The sequence below is a fragment of the Cervus canadensis genome, chromosome 4, assembly GCF_019320065.1.
Source record: "Cervus canadensis isolate Bull #8, Minnesota chromosome 4, ASM1932006v1, whole genome shotgun sequence".
In the NCBI taxonomy this organism is placed as follows: domain Eukaryota; kingdom Metazoa; phylum Chordata; class Mammalia; order Artiodactyla; family Cervidae; genus Cervus; species Cervus canadensis.
In genome coordinates, this window is record NC_057389.1 from 73833651 (window position 1) to 73850845 (window position 17195).

Here is a 17195-nt window from a genome sequence, read left to right on the forward strand (position 1 = left end):
CAAACCTCTTATTTCTCAGTTGTGATATTTAGATACCTTTCTAATTAATCTCTTTGCTAATCCTTGCTTTCCTACAAAGATCATAAAATACACAACAGTTCAAGTGATCTTTCTAATATGTAAATTGCATTTTGCATTTTCTTTCTGAAAATCCTCCAGTGGCTTCCTTTGCAACCTGAATAAATTTTACGCAAAGCATCTTACCTGTATTTTCAGGCCTTCTGCCTGCCTTTCTGACATAATCACTTTCCATTGTCTTTCTTATTCACTATACCCTAGTCACAATGCTCATTTCTTTTGTTTAGAAAGATCTACTCCTATTCTTTTTTTTTTTGGGGGGGGGGGTAGTATCTCTGTTTCATCACGTAGGTATTATTTAAAATGTCATGTCTTCAGAGAGAACAACTACATTTTTTTGATCAGAAGCAAAGATGGAGGACTTCTGTTACCTGATTTTAATTTTTCTTATAAGTGACAATGAAGAAGTCAATGTGGTACTTTTTTAAGGATGGGCACATGGATCAATGCATCAGAATAGAGACTATAGAAACAGACTTGCCCTTATGGTTGACTGATGTTTTTTTAAAAAGATGTCAAAGACAGTCAATGGAGTAATGACGGTCATTTAATATATAATGCTCAGCTACTTGGGCATCCATATGGAGAACAATGAACAATGACAAGTACCTCACTCCATATAGAAAAGTTACCTCAAAATGAATAATAGACGTGTAGGCGACCATGGACTATAGCCTGCCAGGCTTCTCTGTCCATGGAATTTTCCAGGCTAGAGTACTGGAGTGGGTTGCCGTTTCCTTCTCCAGAGGATCTTCCCGACCCAGGGATCGAATCCAGGTCTCCCAAATTACAGGCAGACGCTTTACCATCTGAGCCAGCAAGGAAGCCCTAAGAGATAAAGTTATACAATTTCTAGAAGGAAATGTAGGATAAAACCTTTGTGGCATGTGGTGTGATAGTTTTTTAAAGCAGGACACAAAACCCATTAACTGCAAAAAGAAATATTGATAAATTGGGCTTTATATAAAAAAATACTTTTCCTCTGTGATATGAAATGTTACAGAAATGAATAAAAACATACTTGGAGAAAATATTTGTAAAACGTACAGCTGATGAAATACTTTTAATAAATATAATAAAAACTCTTACAGCCCAAAATAAAAAAAAAACCCTGAATTAAAATGAGTAGAAGATTTGAATAGACACTTGGCCAAAGAAGAGATATGAATGGCAAACAAGCACCTAAAAGATTTGCAATGTCATTACCTAGCATCATTTTAGCATATTCAAAATCATTTTGCATTAGGGAAATGCAAATTAAATCCTCAAGGAGGAGCCACTGCTTGCCTATTAGAATAACTAACACAAAAAAATTCTGATTAATATGCAGAACAACTGGAACTATCATTCTTTAGTGTTGTGAATATAAAATAGTACATCTACTTTGGAAGACAATTTGGCAGTTTCTACATACATGTACTGCTATCCAGCAACTCCATTCTTAAGTATTTATTTAACAGAAATGAAGGTCTACGTAGAGGTTTACAGAAAAGTCTTTACATAAATGTTTATGGTAACTTCATTCATAATTGCAAGAATTGTAAACAGCCTAAATGTCCTTCAACTCATGAATGCATACACAAATTTTAGATGCATCTGTACAATTGGCTGTAACTCAGCAGTAAAATGAATGAACTATTGTTAAGTGTAACAACACTAATGATCTTAGAAGTGTTATGTTAAGTGAGAAAAGCCAGACTCAAAAAGGCTACACAGTGAAATGATTCCTTTTATATGACATTTCAGAAAAGACAAAACTGTGGAGAGTAAACAGATCCATGATAGCCAGGACTGCAGTTCCCTTCCACTGTATTTTTCTTCTCAGGCATTGTATTTTTCTATTCTATTAGTTTGAGTTGGGCCTTTCTCACATCTTACATGTTTCTGTTTTTTGAATATGTGGAATAGAATTATAAGAAGTATATAAAGGTCCTTGTCTACTAATTCTAATATATGTGTCAATTCTGGGTTCATATTCATATCCTCTTCATTATATGTCATGATTTCCTCTTTTTCGTGGCTGTTAGTGTCGGAGTAAGTTTTAGACATTGTGAATTTCGTCTGTTCAGGCTTTGATTTTAAGCTTTGTTAGGTTGGAAGCTTTTTTTAAGATGGCAGAGCAATGTTTGTTTTAGGACTTATTATTGTCCACTACTGAGACAAGACCATTCTGTATACTCTATACCATGCCCATGTGTCTTGAGACTTTCCATCTAGTTGGTATAAACAGGCACTCTTCCTTTTATCTGTGTCCTTTCACAGACATTCCCCCAGCCTCGATAATTTCCTTACACACACATCTCTGGAGTTCTTCTGCTGTGAGGCTATGCTTCTTCCAGTACTCTGCTTTATCAACTCTAGCGGCCTTGGTATTCTTGCACCCCAAGAATTCTTGCACCTCGGTTTCTTTAACTTAGGGAATATGCCAGTCTCTTTCTGGGTTTCTTTTCTCTGTGCCTGGAAACTCTCAGCACAATAAACTGGGCAGTAAACCGCAGGGCTCATCTCTTTTTTGTCTTTCAGGGATCACTGCCCTTTGTTTCTTGATGTGTAATGTCTTGAGAAACCATTATTTTATGTATTCTATATGGTTTCCTGACTAAGGTGAGAGGATCAGTCAGGTTCCTGTTAATCCATCTTGGTCAGAAATAAAAGTCTGTAGTATATGTTTTTGATACTGCTATGATTCCTTTTTATGTTTTATCATGAATGAATTGATTTTTCCTACATCATTTTTTTTCAAGAAATTTCCTGAGAGAGCCACATGGAGGTCAAGATAGTGTTCTAGTTTGACTTTTGTTCAAAATTCAAAGTTCTCTTCCTTTCTGTTGCCAAAGAACAGGCTGCTTTATTTAACTATAGTTTCTTCTTTTCTAGTATTCTGAAGTAAATACAGTGGAGGAGAAATTGAGTTACTAACCTATTTAGACCCAGTTCTTGCACCCCCTCTTTATTAGGCGATACAGTTTTTGAACATCAGTTTGTACCTCTGATGTTTACAAATGCATTTGGAGAGAATTTTTATGTATGTTCTTCACTAGGGAAATTCCACTCTGAATTTTATTCCCAGAGTCTTCACTGTCCACTCTCTTCACCTTAATTGCTTTAGATGATCCTTACATATAATTTAGAAACTGGAGATGTCTGTCTTCATTGGAAAGAATGTTTGCATTAAAAGTTCTCCTTGTTGATTTTGGATGATTTCCATAGGGGAGAGAATGTAAGATACTGATTTATGAAAATTGTTCATTCTGAAAGTTTGTTATTTTTTAAATTAAAAATGGGAAGCTTAAGTTTCCTTATTGGAAAAGACCCTGATGCTGGGAAAGGTTGGAAGCAAAAGAAGAGGGAGGCAGAGGATGAGATGGTTAGATAGCATCACCAAATCAATGGACATGAATTTGAGTAAACTCCAAGAGATAGTGAAGGACACAGAAGCCTGGCATGCTGCAGCCCATGGGGTCGCAAAGAGTCAGACATGACTTAGCGGCTGAACAACAAAAAAGTTTCCTACTATGAAGGGGGTACATATATTAAAATAATGGTGTCAAAATGCCTTTATTGAGGTAAAGAATTTATATGATACTATTAAGTAAAATTGAGTTGACAAGTGGCATTGATAGTAGATACTATTAATATTTTGGCAAATACAGTAAAGAAAAATGAAAAAGGAAAAGTGAGCAAGAGTGTCATCAAACTGGTCATATTTGAAAGTTAAAGTTATGGGTGGTTTCAGTTTTCTTCTTTGTGATAACCTCTCATTAGTAATTTTTAAACAAACAAACAAAACTCACATATTTCTAGTGTAAAATTGTCATGACCCAAATTGCAAAATGTGCAGAATTCATGTCAAAAACATAACAACTTAAAGTGTAAATTGGGTGTTGTATCATTATTTCACATTTTCTTCCGAGAAAATATTATTCTGAAGGTGCATATAAGTTTACATTAGAATACTGACATCATTAAAAATGGCAATAATTCTCATTTCTTCCTGTAACAAACGATGTCTTTTAAAAAAAGTGTTATCAATGAGACAGTCTTATAGAGTCAGATTTAGTGGGGATCAGATTTTAATGTGGGGCTTCCCTAGTGGCTGAGTGGTAAAGAATCTGCCTGCCGTTGCAAGAGACATGGGTTTAATCCTTGTGTCAGAAGATCCCCTGTAGGAGGAACTGGCAACCCACTCCAGTATTCTTGCCTGGGAGATCCCATGGACAGAGGTCTTGGTGTGTTACAGTCCATGGGGTCACCAAAGAGTCAAACGTGACTTAGTGACCTCACAACAACAGAACTTTAATGTCGATCACATTTTACCTCATACTAAGGACTTGAAGGGGAAAAAGTGACAGTGGTCATTAAAGATTACTATAAAGTTAGATGATGACGTATTTTTTCCTTCTAAAAATAATATAGAGCTTCACTTTAATTTGTACATGAGAGTTTCTTCCAACTACCACAAGAGTATCTGCCTTCTATAGATGATTTACATTGTTTCTATTACTTTCTATCAGCTGAATAGGCTGCCCGTTTAAGTTTCTACTGGAGTTTCTAATCACTGTCACTTTTCTCTACCCTATGTCAGATGGCAGTAGTCCAAATTTGATTTCCAGGAATCTTGTGACAACCTGAGACAGCCCTCTTTATATAGGGCACATAAGATGATGATAGCTCTTTGATTTGAAGTAGCAGTTCTCGTTGCAGTCTGTACTAGCCACAAGTTTGTCATTTTAGAACTGTATCTGAGCCCTTGATTTACTGTTCTTTGTTACTGAAATTGATGGCCAGATGCTCAAAACTGTGATGTTTATATATGTATCTCAGTTTTGCCTAACATTCTTGTTCTATGCTTAGTAGGTATCTGTGTACCCTCAATTATTGTACTCACTGAAAATGTAGAAAGCACTGGCATTAGCCATTAAACACAATCCAGATATTTGGAACAAACTTGTATCTGGGGTTAATTTCTTCAATTCAAAAAGCTTTTATGAAAAGCCTTTTCATCTTAGGCACTTAAAGTACAGGAGTGAATAATCTCTGTGTCAAAACCTTCTAACTGAAGACCATCAGAAATATATCTGTAGTCAAATGAAGGTCAATTTATAGGTTTATTGCAATGAAGGAGACCACATACCATGGAGGAGCATGGTGCTTCACAATAGAAGAGTGTTAAGAAGGATTTCTTATAGGATTTGAGCTTGTGTCAGGTAATTTTTTGAAGAAGATTTGAGGAAGTTTTAACGAAGTTGGGTTTGCTCTGAATTGGATGCCGTCAGGGAGCAGGAGATTATATAATTGGATGTTTAATGAGTCTTATCTAGAAGGCTGAAAGAATAATGTGAGGCTAAGCATATCATTGGCAAAGAAATAGTTGTTAGTCATGTTAGCCAGGAGAGGACGATGTTTGGTAACTTGTTATTCACACTGTCATCTTATTTTGTTTATGTTCTGACAAGTTCATGCAGTGGCCATTTTCATCCTGTTTTGTCTGAGTTGCAGAGCTACCTTGTCTGATGTCAATGCTCTCTGTGGTTAATTTCAAGAAAAGGATGCCACAGTTTAGCTGTGAGTGCCAGGCCACCCCATGATAGCACCTAGACTTAGCTGTTAGTGTTAGGTGTGCCCTTGCCTGTTAGAGTTTGTTTTTGTTTTGCTTACCTGATTTATTAGCTAGTGAGGAATATAGATCCTTATTCTGATAATTAAAATACACATGTGGGGGTTCATATGAATGAATTCCCTTCTGAGAGTGCATTTGTAAGTCCAGTTTGTTCATAAGTGCAACGAAACTAGCCTAGGTACCCACTAACACAATCAGCTGTATAGGACTGTACTATAATAGGTTTATAAATGCAAATAATACATTAAAAACAGATAAACACAAAAATCAGGAAAATATTTTTAATCTTACAGTACAGTACCTTGAAAAGTATAATAGTACAATGTAATAGCTGGCATACAGGGGCTGGCATCAAGTGAACAGGAAAGAGGAGTGACTGACTGGAGCAGGGAGAGAAGGTGGGAAGATGGTAGAGCTGAAGGCTCATCAGCAGTAGGAGATGGAGGGTAAGCTACAGTTTCACTCACACCTGATTTGATGGCACAGGTTCTGGTTTCCTTGCTGGTTTCATTTCTGTCTGCCCTTTTGAAGAAATGACCCACTGGTATCTGAGTAGTATGAAGTGAAGAAGTGAAGTCACTCAGTCGTGTCCGACTCTTTGCGACCCCAAGGACCGTGGCCTACAAGGCTCCTCTGTCCATGGAATTTTCCAGGCAAAAGTACTGGAGTGGGTTGCCATTTCCTTCTCCAGGGGATCTTCCCGGCCCAGGGATTGAACCCAGGTCTCCCGCATTGCAGGCAGACGTCTGAGCCACCAGGGAAGCCCAAATATTGGAATGGGAATGATGCCCTCCTCCAGGGGATCTTCCCGACCCAGGGGTCGAACCCACGTCTCCTCAACTCCTGCATTGCAGGCAGATTCTTTACCACTGAGTAGTATAGTAGCTCGTTATTCTCTCATCATAGATGACACGGTAGCACTGGATTGCATTCTGAATGGCTGTTGTACCATTCAGTGTACATTCAGTGGTACCTTCAATGCTGCTACCATTCAATGGTCACCCACCCGTACCATTCTACTTTCTGATCCTGTGCCCCAAAAGCTAACAGTGCCTCCTCAAATAAAGAATATTCTCTTGCCATTTCCTGCTTTGTGAATCTCTCAGTTCTTCAGTTACTTCTTCTTGTCTCTCTGCATCCTTTCTCTGGGCCTCCAGTTCCATCAGGTTTTCATTAGTAAGCTCCCTGTGTTGCATAGCAAGGAGTTCACTGAAGTCGTCCTCTTGCAGATCTAGTTCCAACTTCTTGCTGAGGGCCACTAAGTTGCTGAAGACCTCTTTGGACTCCTCATCCACTTTTTCAAATCCATGAAAATCATGAACAATTGGCAGGCAAAGGTTCTTCCAGACCCCGTTCACAGTGATGGCTGTAACCTCATGCCAATCAAAGTCAATGTTTTTTATGGCCTTGTAGATTTCGTAAAAGTGAAAGTGAAAGCCGCTCAGTCATGTCCAACTCTTTGAGATCCCATGGATGTAGCTTGCCAGACTCCTCTGTCCATGGGGATTCTCCAGGCAGGAGTACTGGAGTGGGTAGCAGTTCCCTTCTCCAGTGGGTCTTCCCAACCCAGGAATCGGATCAGGGTCTCCTGCATTGCAGGTGGATGTAGATGTGATAATCTTTCCAAATTTGTCACAAGGTTGATCTAGATTCATCACTTGCCTTTACTGCCTGATGAAAAGTGTGATATAAATAATATTTCTTGAAAATCGCTATAACTCCCTCGTTCATAGTATGGATGAGTGACATAGAATTCTGTGACAGATGCACTACTTCGACATTGGGATGAAAGTCATCCATGAGAGGGGGTGACCTGGTGCATTGTTGAGCAGCAAAATAATGTTAAATGAGATGTCCTTCTCCAAGCAATATGTCTCTACCTTTGGGAAAAAGTAGTGGAAAAACTGTTCCTGGAAGATGGCCTGTGTGACCTAGGTTTTGTGGTTACTCTTCCACACAATAGGAAGAGTCCTTGGCTAAGTTTTTAAGGGTTCTTGAGTTCTCTGAATGATAAACTAAGAGAAGCTTCAGCTTCATCTCACCAGAAGCATTGCCACCAAACAACAGAATTAGCCTATCCTTTGCTATTGTATAGCCTGGCATCAACCTTTTCTCCTTACTGATGTAACTTGGGTCTGGCATTCTCTTCCAGTACAGTTCTGTCTCATCCACATTAAAAACCTACTTGGGTAAAAAGCGTACCTTCATCAGTAATTTCTTGAAGCATTTCAGGAAACTCCCAGTCGGCTGCCTTATCTGCCCTCACTGTCTTGCTAGTTACTTTAACGTTGTGAAAGCTGGCTCTAGCCTTGAACTGATGAAACCAGCTATGACCAGCATTAAAATGTCCCTTCCTGATTCTTTGCAGTGTTTCTTCTTCAAGTTTTCCTAAAGGCTTTCAGCTTTCTCTTGAATCAACTTTAAGCTGAGCAGGACTTGATGCTCATGCCGATCCTGCATCCACACACTGAGAAGTTTCTCCGTCTCCTCCATCACTTTTCCATGCTCCTTTGATAATACTGCAGACATCCTTGGCACAGTAGACTTCACATGTTCCATGATCTTGTCCTTGTTCTTTAGAATCATGCTGATGGTTGATCGATTCATGTTATAAGAACAAGCAACATCTAGCATCTTTTCACCTTGCTCCACTCTCTGAATTATTTTCATTTTTTTCCCATTGTTATTGCTGGGCACTTGTTAGCAGTACCAACTGCATCACTGCTGCTTTTATGCTTGCTTCTGAACAGCCTGGGCTTGAAATAAAGACACTGTACTACAGTGCTCTGTACAGTACTGTAATGTAGACAAAGTCACAGCCACTTGTAGGGGGTGCAGACACGGGACCGTGTGCACCAGGCACATGGACTGACCTACGTGACTGAAAGTTCGCAATTTCAAGGTTCATATGTAAGGGACTTGCTGTAATGATAATGATAATAACAATAGCAGCAGCAGCAATAATGACAGTAACACTGACATGTATTAAGTTCTTATGTTCCAGACACAGGCCTGAGCCCTTTACATGTATTATTTCATTTACTTCTCATGAGAGCAATATGCAGCAGATACTGCTATTTTTATCTTGGGAACTAACATTTAGAGAAGTTGAGTGGTTTGCACAAAGATACATAATGGGATTTTTATCTACAGGCCACCTGATTCAAGAGCTCATGTTCCTGCACAATATTTTAAACATTTACTAGAGTGTAAATCTACATTGGGGCAGCGGTTACTTTTGATGTCCAGCACAGACCCCTTTAGTGGCCTGGTACACTCTCCCCCAGTTGCTATGCATGTGGCTGCTAATGGCTAACAGCTGCCTTTTTCTTCTAAGAATTGCCATCTTAGCTTAGAGATTATGCCTTTTCTTGGGATAGCCCATGGGTAGTGATCTTGACTGATGGGTGAGTGAAGGGGAAAGCAGGAGAGTGTGAGTGATTGAAGAGGAAAAGGCTGGTTTCTTGTGTTAGGCTGGGATCTACCCTGGCAATGAAATACTCTGGGGCTCCCTAGGGGATTGAACCAAAGCTGGGTTTCAACTGAGACCCAAGACTAAATCCTTGCCTGGGTTTTTCTCCTGCACTATCATGTTTTCCCTCCTTTTGTGAGCACCCTTGTGATAACTTACTTAGGCAATATTCTCTATGAAAAACCTAGACAGGGTCCTAAAAAGCAGAGACATTATTTTGCTGACAAATGTCTGTCTAGTCAAAGCTATGGTTTTTCCAGTAGTCGTGTATGGATATGAGAGTTGGACCATAAAGAAAGCTGAATGCCAAAGAATTGATGCTTTTGACCTGTGGTGTTGGAGAAGACTCTTGAGAGTTCCTTGGACTGAAAGGAGATCAAACCAGTCAATCCTAAAGGAAAACATCTCTGAATATTCACTGGAAGGACTGATGCTGAAGCTGAAGCTCTAATACTTTGGCCACCTGATGCAAAATTGGAAAAGATCCTGATGTTGGGAAAGATTGAAGGCAGGAGTAGAAGGGAACGACAGAGGATGAGATAGTTGGATGGCATCACCAACTCAATGGACATGAATTTGAGCAAGCTCCAGAAGATGGTGAAAGACAGCGAAGCTGGTGTGCTGCAGTCCATGGGGTCACAGAGTCAGACACGACTGAGTGGCTGAACAACAACAGCAACAACACAATATTCTCTGGCCTAGACTCTGTGTTAGGTAACAGACAGACAGTAGCAGGTGTTACTGGTACAGAGAGATATCAGCATGGACGCGGAGAGGAGAGACACCCACAGTCTCCTGGCACGACAGCATTGAGAGGTAGTATTGGTGAGAGAAGTCTTCCTAAGTGAAGTAACTCCTAAATATAGTCTTCAAGGATGAATTGGATTAGGTAGGTGAAGAAATTATCCTTGAAGTCAACCATTATTTGACTTATTTGTTAAATCTGTGCTAAAGATTAAGGTATGTAACACAGTATAAAATGTGATTAAGTTAATGTTGTAGGAATTTTAGTTTTAAAATTCTTACATTTTAACTGATACCTTTTATTCAGGAAAAAGAATAGGAAACTCATTTTCACTGACTACCTAAATGTGAAATGTATCATGTGAGGTACTTTCTTACATACTGCTTCTAATATTTCAACTCAGCACAAGAAGAAATGAGATTCAAAGGTGAAGGATATTCTTCAACTTTCATTTTTCAAATTCATGAAATTTGTCTTTTAAAAAATTGTTTAGGTTCAATGTATATGCAATAAAATGTACACATTTAAAAAATACATTTTTGTGAGTTTTGACAAATTTATACATCCATTTAAAGTGTGCTACCATCTACATATGGTTCATTTCATCCAAGTCATCAAATTTGTAGGCATCAAGTTATTCACACTAGTTCTTTGTTATGTGTTTGATTTCACAAAATCACTAGTGATGACCTCTGTTTTATTTGTGTTACTGGTAATCTGTGTCATCTCTCTCTTCTTTTTCATGCTTAGTCTGAGTTGAGATGTTTATCAATTAATTGATATTTTCAAAGTGTGCCTTTTGGTTTCATTGATTTTTCCCCTTTATTTTCTTGGATGCAGTATCATTGTTTTCTGCTCAAAATTATTATTTTATTCTGCTTTTTTTAGGCTTAAGTTCCTCTTTCTCTAGTTTTCTAAAGTGGAAGCTTAGGCTATTGATTTTGTATCTTTCCTATTTTCTATTATATGTATTTTATTTTTCCTTTGTTAAAAAGTATTTAAACACTTTTTGAGACATGAACTATTTGTATTATTTAATTTCTAAGTACTTGGAGTATTTTTCCCTACTTGTGTTTTTTCTCCTTTCTCCCTTCTGGTATTCCAGTTATGTTAATTATGTAAGTCACACCTTTTGACATTTTTCCACAGTACTTGAGTGCTCTGTTTTGTTGTTTTTTAGTTCATTTTTTCCCTCTTACATTTCGATTTGGGAAGTTTCTATTAATCTATCTTTCAGCTCATTGATTCTTTCCTCAGCTATTTTGAGTCTTCTGATATAGTTGCTCAAAGGGATTATTTATATATGTTATGGTGTTTTTGATTTCTAGCATTTCTGTATGATTCTTTTTTGGAGTATTCATCTCACTTCTTACATGTGTCTATTCTTGTGTGTTGTCTGCTTTTAATATTTGTTCCCTTAGCATATAAATCATAGTTATTTTAAATCTCCTGTCTGATAATTTCAACCATTTTGTAACATCTGAGTCTGATAATCGCTTGTTCTCCATTTTTTTCTCTTGCCTTTCTTGATTCCTAACAATCTTTTTTGAAAGCCAGACTTCCTGAATAGGATAGTAGGGGCAGAGGTAAATGAGCTTGGTTGTTTAATCATGTCCAACTCTTTGTGACCCTTTGGACTGTAGCCCGCCAGTCTCCTCTGTCCATGGAACTTTCCAGGCAAGAGAGTGGGTCACCATTTTCCTCCTCTGGGGAATCTTCCTGACCCAGGGATCAAACCTCCTGTGTAGCAGGCAGATTCTTTACCTGCTGAGCCACTTGGACGGCCCAGGTGGCTGAATAGGGCTTTAGTAAAAGGACATGTTATTATGGCTAGGATTTGGTCTGTTTAATGTTTTCTGTAGCTGTAGATGCCAGAGAGTTCAAGTTCCTCTACCATCTTTGTTTTTTTAATTCCTCTTGACTTCAGGCTTTCCTAAATACTCTTCCTCATGGAGAAACTGGCCTACAGTTCTCTCAGTTGTAATCCACTGGAGCCCTGTGTTCCAGTAAGCTGTTGGGAGAAAGAGTGCTAACGTTTTAGTTAAGTCTCAGTGTTTCAGTGGACCTATGTCTCAGGGCTGTGATCTTCATAATTGTTTCTCCACTGGTATGGATTTCCCCCACTCCTGTTCTCTCCCATCTTCCCTGGATGCAGCATTCCAAATATATTTCACTGAATTCCCAACCATTATTGACTTCTTTTTCTCTTTGAGAAGGCAGGAATACCAAAGAGGGATGGTGTGGGAGGAATTCTCTTCTTATCTTCTGGAGAGTAGGCCTTGGTTGTGGAATTAAATCTAGGGATATTTCACAATGATTACTCATCCTCTACCTCTGTTGGAGCCACACAGGGATATTTTTAGATTCTTCACTGTGAGAATCAGTTGGAGTTCTAGAGTCAGGGCCACAAAGTTGTGGGGAATCCCCCTAGTAAAAAATTCCATGACTCAGTGAAGACAACAGAAATCTAAAGTGGGGCTTTTGATCCTGAGAAAAGGATTGATTGAAGGGGGAGTTAGACCCTTCAGATGTATCAAGAAGGAAGGATGTAACTCCTGTCCTTAACATTAATAATGTTTCTCCTACTTCTCAGAGGCTAGGCAGAGCTTGCAGGCAGCCATTAGTACCCTAGTGCTTCTTATCTTGACCTTAATCATAAGTAAGTGAAGATGGTGTCAGTATTCAGAGTGCTGAACACAAAGTGGGTAATAGGCAGTTGACAATGAGAATCAGAATCATAATAACTCAAGTCTTCTAACACTGAGTGACTGCACATTTTAATCTTTTTTAAGACCTTTGTCACTTTTCTTGTCTTCTCCCCAAAGCCAGATAATGTTGGATTGTCAAGGGAAAAGCTTAGGGAGAATGGTGGTCATAGACTAGTGGGAGGAGGGGATCAAAGAATTATTCCTGTTACCTTTCCAAATTAAACTTGTAATGAACATCTTCTAATACTTTTAAAACAGTTATGTTGGATGTAAAACTGTTACCTTACTCCAGTGGCTCCCAAATTTTGCTGCACGTTGGAGTTAATTGGGTGTCTTAAAAAATACTGATGCTCAGCTTCTACCCCCAGATACTCTGACTTAATTGGTATTAGCTGTTACCTGACATTGGGATTTTGAAAAGCTCTCCAGATAATTCAAATGCATAGCAGTTTTAGAGCCACTGCTTTACTCTCCAAAATTTTGGTGTATAATTTAGTCTATCACTGTAAGACTCAAAGATCCCTGCAGAGATTTTGTCAATATATTTGGTTTGCCAGTGTACAAACTACTTTGGTGTTTATTTAGCTATTATCATTATATCAGCCCATTGTGGCTTCTAAATAGTTATAATTAGCTAAGGGCTTACTGCATATTTTTCTGAGTGAGAGCTTAGAAAAATTTGATTGGTGTTCCCAACTTCTGATATTGCCCAAATAAACTCAGAAGGATGGTGTTCACTCTTTAATTTTTTCAGAGGAATGTCACTCAAATAATCCTGGCAATAAATTAAAGGAGTTAAACTTGTAAAATTGTTGTAATAGCTACTGTTTGATCTCTGTGCTAGAGAAAATACTGAGCATTTGCTATATCCCTGCCATTATTATGCCAAATATATATTTAAATTAGTATTAACTTCAGCAAATGTTTGTGTGTGCTTATTCCAACTTGCCAATGAAAGATAAGTCATGTAATAGACTCATCACATCACTCTCAGGATAATTTGAAATTTCAAGAAAACATCAGGCAGAAGAAAATTCTTAAGCATAGATGGATCTTTAATGGTGGAACTTTAGCCATCAATCAGGCAGAACAGTATTTTTAGGGAGAAAGCCTTCACATCTAATCTTAACACCTCTATTTGTCCATGGTCTCCTTTTCTTCTCTTTATTCCACTGATGGCCAGGTCTGATCTGCTTTTTCTTAGTTTCATATTTAAATTTGTCTCGTGTCTTAGTGCCAGCACATCAATCTGAAAAACATGAAAATAAAAAGCAAAACAAAGCAAAGTTTCTTTGCGTGCTTCTTAGCCACTGCTTAAACATTTGTAAGTTCTGTAGAGATAGCAATCAAAACATTTTTTTTAAACTAAATCAGGAATGCACAGAAATGGAATCTTTTCTTGAAAAAGGAGATCTTTACGTTTATGCATATTTCTGGCTGAGCAAGTACTATGGCCTCGACAGAACTGACATCCCAGATTTTCTCTACTGGTTAAAATCAATTACCAGCCACATGGTCACTCAAGTCTTAAATACTGGAGTATTTGAAACTTTTATCCTAACTTCTTTTTAATTAGTTATTATATCCCATGAAGGCTATTTTGAAAATTCTCTTGAATTTATCCTATCTCACTGTTGGTACCTCTCTGCTTCGGTTCTATCCCTAATCATCTCAACAGAAACAACAGCTTTCTGTTTCATTCAGAAAACAGATCATTTGCCCAAATACAATCTTCACTATGGCCCATATTTATGTGAGTTGTGAGGATTGAAGGTCATATGTATATTTAAGAGCAAAGCTTTATGACCAAGTAAGAGGAAGGGACATTTACCCAAGTTTTTAATTTTTTAAAAACTCTTTTATTTTGAATATGACCTACATATAGAAGAAGTATAAAAAGCAAATTTGCAGCTCAACAAATTATCAAAATACTCACGTAGCCATCACCCATGTGAAAGATTAGAACATTTCCACAACCCACACCTCTTTACTCCCTCTCAATCACAATTTTTTTCTTCTCCCCAAAGGTAACTCATTATTCTGACATTTATCTCTGCATTTGATTGTGTTTATATTTGATCTTAACTATATAGCCTTAATGGTATCTAGACTCTAACTCAACATTGTATGTGTTTTACAAGTTCTCGCTTGTCATACCGTTTGCTCCATTTGAGTATGAACTAGGTTGACTGTTGCCTTCTCTCAGGCCCTGAGAACATCTTATTCATTTAATAGTCCTCTGTTTTTTTTATTATTCTCTGTCACAACACATTCCACCATGGCACTGAAACTCATATATAAAGAGGCCCTTCTGTCTTCCCCTAGGGTCCCAGCTGGACGGGAGGCAACCTGATGAAGGGTGCTACGAGGATGGTAGGGTTTTGTAGCTGACTTTCCTTCTAAAAGCTTTTACAGAAAGGATAACTGATACCTCGTTACTAGACTTTTAAGGGCCACTGCAGGCTGACTCAACTATTACTATAGTTGATCCTTGAACAGCATGGATTTGAACTGCCTGAGTCCGCTTATATGTGGATATTCTTCAGTAGTAAATACAGTACCACATGATCCCTGGTTGGTTGAATCAGAGGATGTGGAGGAATCATGTATATTGAGGGCCAACTCTAAATTATACTCAGATTAACCCCTTCCTTCCTTGTTCAAGGATCAACTGTATGTCTTAATAAAAGTGCCTCTGGGAAGGCACCTTTTTGTTTTCATTTGAAAACAAGGTGAAATGCTTTTGCCTTACTTTGGGAAAGCAACATAAAAACTACACTCCTATCCCTTTAAATGGAAAGGAGCTGTCCAAGCCATTGGCACATTCATGCAATAGGTGCTCTATATGCATGGTACGATTATTCTCATAATCAGATAATTTTTCTAATGAAATCTTTCATAGTTGTGTGTACAGTTGCTAGAGGTATGTGTAATTCTCTGTCATATTTGATATTTTAAATATTATTAAAAATAATTAAAAAATGCATTTAGGTCCTTTATGGTTATGCTGGCCAACTCACTGAAAAATTTTAAAATTGTAATTTGTAATACAAAATTGTGTGTTTGTAAGCCCTGTTGTCTACATTTCCTATCCATAGCTATTTTATGTTTCTGTACCTTTTCTCTTCCTCTTTCCTCAGACTGAAGTTCCTTGCCATCCTCCTTTCAAGGCCATGTTCATGTGACAGGCCTTCTAGGAAGGCTTCCCTGAACTAAAGTTCAGGAACATTACCCTCTTTTATGCTCTCATCACTGACTTGTCTATGTCTACCTCGTTAATTAATATTATATTGAAATACTCTGTTTTTCCCACTGAACTAAAGCTCTTCAAGATCAGTAACTTTTCTACATTTGTTGCACTCCAGCACAATGCCAATCATAGAGTAGACACATGATTACTATTGGTTGAACTGAGTTAGTGATTTCTAACTCCTGAAGATGATCAAGGAAAGACTAAAAATTGTGAAGTTCTCTTAAGTGTGATCCCCCAGACCAGCATCTCAGTGTCATCTGCGAACTTATTTGAAATGTAGATTCTGCAGTCCCATTTTAGACTTAGTGGATCAGAAACTCTGGAGGTGGGGTTCAATTATCCGTGTTTTAACATACCTTCCAGGTAATTCTGAGACAACTTAAAGTATGAGAATTCCTGATCTTAGAGGAGTTGTTTGACCTTTGAATGAGGGCGAGGTCTAAATGCGTTTTAAGATGTCTTCTAATGCTGAAATCTCATGATCATATAAAAAGTTCTACAACTTCTATTTCCAAAATAACTTTATTTATTTTTCCTGTCAACTAAAAATTGGTACTTGCCAAGAGTATTTGCTAGTGACTGAACAACAAGGATGTTTGCCATCTGCCTGTGCTGCTGCAGCTGCTGACTTTTGACACTTCCTGAAAGGAATTCAGGATGAAGAGTGAGGCACTGTGTGCTCCAGGGAATCTGGTGGGACATGTCTTTAGATAAATAGATATTTTCAAAAACTGATTTCATGATCCCAATCGTTGAATCTTCTGATATCTAGTTCAGTTCAGTTTAGTTGCTCAGTCATGTCCCCATGGACTGCAGGATGCCAGGCCTCCCTGTCCATCACCAACTCCCGGAGCTTACTCAAACTCATGTCCATTGAGTCAGTGATGCCATCCAACCATCTCATCCTCTGTCGTCCCCTTCTCGTCCTACCTTCAATCTTTCACAGCATCAGGGTCTTTTCAAATGAGTCAGTTCTTTGCATCAGGTGGCCAAAGTATTGGAGTTTCAGCTTCAGCATCAGTCTTTCCAATGAATATTCAGGACCAATTTCCTTTAGGATGGATTGGTTGGATCTCCTTGCCATACAAGGGACTCTCAAGAGTGTTCTCCAACACCACCGTTCAAAAGAGTCAGTTCTTCGGTGTGAGACCAGCTTGACAAGCAAGGTTTCCGAAAGTGTGATACGGCAAGAGAATGAGAAACAAGACACAAGGATTCAGAGAAAAGTGAGGATCGGGGGACCAACACCACTCCAAGGTGAAGGTGCTGAAACTGAATCCAAGCCAGCTTTATTATACTGTCAGCCATGAATGAAAGAG